This window comes from Cibotium barometz, chromosome 10 (genome assembly GCF_041138505.1).
Source record: "Cibotium barometz isolate CiBa-2024 chromosome 10, ASM4113850v1, whole genome shotgun sequence".
NCBI lineage: Eukaryota > Viridiplantae > Streptophyta > Polypodiopsida > Cyatheales > Cibotiaceae > Cibotium > Cibotium barometz.
Window position 1 is genome coordinate 44687813 of NC_141055.1, and position 6000 is coordinate 44693812.

The window sequence follows — 6000 nt, forward strand, 5'->3', positions numbered from 1 at the left end:
ATAGGAATCTTAAGGCCTGGGACAAATTTTCCCCCAATGAGATATTTATGTCCAATGCTCCATTTAAGGCTAAGGGTACTACTCTTGCTAACCAGTATTGGAATGCTTGGTTTAAGTATAAGAGTTTGGTGAGCTTAAAGGACAAGAAAGAGCTCCTCTACCTGCCCTATGATTCTATATGGTTCAGTAAATTTGTGCAGCCTATCTTTGATTCTCAGCTACGCAGAGGTCACAAGTTGTACAAACTTGGCTTTTGTAGTTGGAAGGACCTCTGGGTATCTAATCACTGGGCTGACCAGTATGACATCCTTAGCATTGCTACTGTCTCTCCTGCTTGTCTTAATCTTTTAATGGAAAGGTTAACACTTGTATCTTCCATCTTCCTTTTGTTGATCCCTACCCCTCCTCAGCCTATTACCCAATTGGTTTGCTGGAACAACAGTAGCCCTCTCCTGCCTGTCCCGAACCTGTGCAGAGATAACTCTAAACTTATCCTCTTGCTCAATGATAAGTGGAACCTTAAGTGGAGTACTAGCCAATGGAGCTATAGGTTTAAGTCTATTTGGGCCTTCTCCCCTTCTGTTAAGCATTCTTGCTTTCTCTGGCTCATCCTCCATAAGGGGATCTGGACAGGTGCTCGTGCTGCCAAGATTGGTAAAGGTAATGGTTTGTGCCCCCGGTGTAATGCTGACATTGAAGACATTCCTCACATGTTTTTTCATTGCAGGTACAATGCTAAGTTTCTAAACCTTCTGTATACCTGTTTTAAGAGTATTCACCCCAACCCATTTTCTCCTAAAGAGGTTCTTTTGGGTGAATGTATGCACCTTGATCCCCCATTGTGGCATATGATCAGATGTCTGTTCCTCCATGAAATCTGGAAAGAAAGAAATGATTATGTCTTCTCTAATGGAGGGAGGAACCATATCTGGGCTTTAAAAGCTCACATTTCTAAAGTTGCTGTGCAGGTTATGGGGGAGATGAAGGATGCAGTGGAAGATTTTCAAAAGACTTTCCAAGAAGTCAAGCTTGGAAGATGGCAGACTTGGAAGTCTAGGCTCATGAAGATCTACTCAAGAGATCGACTGTCAATGATTGATGGAATCCTTTCCTCATAGTATAAGAAACTTGTTATTTTGTTAGAAAGCCCTCAGATGTTCCTATGCAGGACTATGTAAGCAGTTGTGCCCCTCGCAGAGCCTTTATCTCTGCTGTAGCTGTAACTTTTCTTTTCTTCTAATTTAAATCAAAGTTTCTACCAAAAAAAAAAAAAATAATAATTAGGATTATGAACACTAAACACACCTCATCAAGTCCAAAAATCACAAAAATCACTTAAAACCAAGACAAACTAGCTCTTAAATGTGTTTTAAAGCTAGCACACGGCCCTTTGCCACCTAGGCAAGCACAACAACAAAGGCCCCTACTAATAATTTCTTTTAACATACTCTGAATCTATGGTATGATAAGCCAAGTAATTGCTTAGTTTTTGCTGCTCGATTTTAGGTCTCACTCGGTTTCAGTCGCTCGTTGTTATGACTACCCCATGTTAACATAGGCATCTCTATGGTAAATAAAAAATGTAGGCGATTGATAGGGTTGTGATGATTGACTATTTTGCATTCCCTAGGCCTCTTGGAGTTAAAAAACACCCCCATTTCTTCCTTAATCGTCATTGGAGTAATTTTTGTTTGCACCCCCTCCAATGGCATCATATGAAGACTTTTGAAACATAAAGAGGGTCTACCACCTATAAACCATTGCTATTCGAAACTATTGTGCACTCTTCTGTCCTTCGGGCCTCTCCGAACTAGTAACGACACAATTTCTTATCGTACCTTTATTCTATATGGGCTATTGAAAGTGTAATGTGCATAGATAGGAGATTAGGAGAGCTTCACAAGGCTTCAAATATGAGAGTTTTCAAGGGGAGGGAAGATCCTTGAAAGACCAAAGAAATGATCATAACTCACAAACCGTAACTCGAATCAAGGAGCTTTTAAAAAGAAAAAATAGTCAAAATTTAATGTTCTATCTAATGATGGATTCAATATGAAATAAATACTCCCACAACCCTATTCTTCCGGTGGAATATGGTGTGGAGCTTACAAAAACATGATCATAACTTACAAACTATAGCTTAGATCAAAAAAGTGCTGTAAAAAGTAAAAATGATCATAATCTATTACTCTATACAATGATTAAGTCAAAAAACTATTTTTAAAATAATTTGAAAATTATCTTCAATACTCCAATTGGATGCTTCAAACCCATCATTTTATCCTTGTTAACATAAACCCTTTCCCTCTTTCTTCATTTGTTGAAGCCTAATAGCATGTATAGATGAGTCCCAAGGGATATCATGTCAGCAGAATACTCTAGAGAAGTATGTAGAAATGAATTGAGGAAAGCTTAAATATACGATATTTCAAGAAGAGGGAACATCTCCTAACTCTCTCCCTACCCTTTCCTTAAAAGGAATATGGTAGGGAGGGTCCTATGAGAGCTTTTGAAGGTTCTATATATTTTTGGTGTCAATGTCAAATACACTTATTTCTCCAAAAAATATTGTGGTTTACTAATACTAAAATCTAGGAAAATTTGGTATTTTGACCCTCTCCAACCTCACTCTACTCGGTTGCTCGTGGGTTTTCGCTCGAAAAATGGTAGTCCCAGAGTATCTGCATCAAGAACGAAACCATCTTCCCCATTTGGTAGTGTTGTTATTTCTATTTTCACCTTCTCACTTACCCAGAGACAATGGCCGAAGTGTGATAGAGCATCCTACCAAATTAAAGTGTTAAAGAATATCAATAAGCTTAAGATGACAATATCTTGCCTCATTCATAACAATAAGCTTTTTTCTAGGCACACATCCGTAAACAGTAATTGCCTAGCCATATAAAATCCTTAAGAATGGTAGAGATACAAGAAATCACTTACAAAAGATAACATTCAAAACTTGGGAGGTCATCTTTTTTTTTCTTATCACTATAACAAACTCTGTCAATCTTCGACAGTGAAGATAATGATTCTCAACCGGTGTAGTAATCACTTTGGACTTTAAGGTTTATAGTTTACAGGCTTTAAAGTGCAATAAGAAATATTTCATTCAAGCTCACCGAATAATAGACGTATCGAATATTTAAATTTTCTATTATGATTGCCAAGCCAATGAAATCTTAGCAAAAAATCAGCTTTAAGTCAGTACGCAGGCTTTTAAAGTTCTACAAAGTGCAATAATTAATATTTCATTTATGATTATTCATTAATGGACGTCCCAAATATTAGTTGTTTTGTAATGATTTTCAGAACATGTTATATCAATTTAAGATTAGCCTGCTAAATTTTTTTTCTGAGAAAAAATCCTTTCATTAGTTATAAAAAACGCCCGTAGGGCTACAAAAGATCCTCTCCTGCTCACAAGAAAAAACTGAGCAGAGAAAACAGCAGGGCAGCCAGGGAGAATCTCCCTAGGTGAGAATCTCCCTAGGTGCTGAAAAGTACAAGTATCAGTACAAAGAACTGAATGGCTATATCATACAATAGGAGGGGGGAAAAGCCAAACAGGTGCCCTGTAGTGCCAGTGGGGGGACCCTACGTGAAGGGTATAGAAGGGGCCGCTACGCCAGGTAGTGTGAAAGGCCTGGCGCCGCAAGATCGCCTCATCCGAATGCGGTCGTACTGTCCCCGCAAGGTGTGGATCAACTCCTGCCAGATCCCCCGAACAGTCTCTGCTGGTGGCTCCAGTCTCCCCTCAAAGGCCCTGAAACACCGGGCCTTCTAGGTGAACCAGATGGTGATGCTGCTGTGAGGAGCTCCCATCATAGATCCCTCTCTTGGGTCCAACTGGCGGACGAGAAATCCGGTGAAGGAACAAGGCGAGGCTGGCCCCTAATGAATCTGATGGCCTGGCTGTCCTGCTCCGTCTCATAGCCCATAGCAGGCCCTGACGAAGTCGACCAAGCAGCGGCACCCCACGTATACGTACCCTCTGGAGAGAGGGGGCCAGAATATGCAGCATCCGCAGCCAAATCAGCTGCGCCTGAGGGCAGTCCCAAAGACAATGTCTCTGTGTCTCCATAGGGTCGCCGCATCGGACGCAGGCCACCGGAAGACCGCTGTAGACAAGCCAGGTGCCAAGTGCTGAGCCACTGGAAAGTCGAGATCCTGCGGGCCTATCGACTAGCTCAGAGCCATCTGGAGCCCAGTGGTTCGCACAGAGCAGGGTCATATGCTGGGTTCTCGGCCTCTTCTAGCTTGGGGACCTTTGGCGATAGGCCCAGCACGTAGCTTTGGAGACTGGCAGGCCTTCTGCAGTCTACCAGAGGAGATCCAGGTGGAGAGGCTGAGTCACTTCAGAGGGGGGTTGATTATGAGGGATGACATTCAGGAGGCACTCACAGAGGAGTGGTTCACGCCTATCGAGTTAGTGGCCCCACGGTGCATGGGAGCCTTTACACAGTTGGAGATCTTGATTGCTGTCAGAGCTTGCATTGAGGATGGCAGATGCCTCTACTATGAGATTCAGGATGAGGGCAGACTTCAGAGAGTGGAGGTGGAGTCGCCTTTGGTTGCAGAGTGCACCTTTCAGAGGATACGGGTAGTGGCCGCCGCTTCTCGGAAGTGGCATATTGACCCAGACCCTGCAGATGTGCTCCCGGATTGGCGCATATGGGCATATGCAGTGCGCCCCTTGGCCTACGGTGGGACCCTGGTGAGTACAACTGGCACGATCCTTATGCATCCCTTGAGGCCACAGAGATTACCTTTTTTCAGTATACTGTTCGGTTGGGACGGCATATTTTGACGCGGCGAGGAGGATGGTCTCTCCAGCGGGGCACTGGCGGCTAGTTTCTGGATCCTCAACACAAGAAGGAGGTCGCTGAGAGAGCCCCGATCTCAGCAGCTCCCAAGCTCTCAGGATGCTCAAAGCAAATCTGTCCTCCCATCCTCTACTGAGGCCTATCCTCCTCATCTCTATGAAGATCCATCGAATCTCTGGTGCCCAAGTGCCCCCTGCTGGGGGAGCTCGAGCCTGCAGCCGCTGCAAGAGAAGCTCTTTCCAAGAGAAGCTCTTTCCAAGGCTCAGCGCCGCCTGGAAGCAGCCCCCGAACAATAAGCTTCCCCAATAAGGCTCTACTCTGATCGACTGGATCTATAATGCCCAAGCCTCCTTGAGCCAGCGGAAGTGTAATAACTGCCCATGCAACCTTTGCCTGAGCTGGCTGACCGTCCCGCCCAGACCAAAGAAAGTTCCTGATTAGCCTCTGTACGTGGCTGATGCAAGAGCTCGAGAAGATCCAGCAAGACGTAATGTACCACATGGTCACTAACAGCACCTGATTTCCCACCACCACCCTCCCGGCCAAGGATAGTCGAGCTGTACTCCAATACAAAAGCTTCTTCCGAATGCTCAGAAGAAGGGGGGCAATCTACTGACAAATCTAGTCCAATCTGGCATCCCAAATACCGCACTGCTATGTCAGGAGGAATCCATCTAAAGCCGGGGTCCAGGCTCCAAGCCGGAGTGGGAGCGCTACTGATCCAAAAGGCCATTGTCTTGCGCCAATTGATCAATGCTCCTGAAGCTGCACTAAAAACCTAGAGCGACTGCTCTGCCCGAAGAAGATTGGCCTCCTGGCCATGCAAAAATAAGCCCGTGTCATCTGTAAACTCAGCATCGAGCAGGTCCTCCCCTGAACTGGGAGCTGGAGTCCTCTCAAACCAACCTCCTCGGTCGTCAAATACATGCTCATAGCCTCCGCAAAGAAGAGAAAAAGAAAAGGGGTGAGTGGACATCCCTATGACGGACTGATCTAGTCAGCTCAAAACTCGGCCCCTGTCCTCCTGCAATCAACACCTGGCTGGCGAGCTGTGGAATACAGAGTCGCCACCCCTCTAATCCAACCTGGCTCAAAGCCCAGGCGAAGCATAGTGCCCTCTAAGAAACCCCAATCGACTCTATCGTATGCCTTCTCAAAATCGAGAAGCATCACG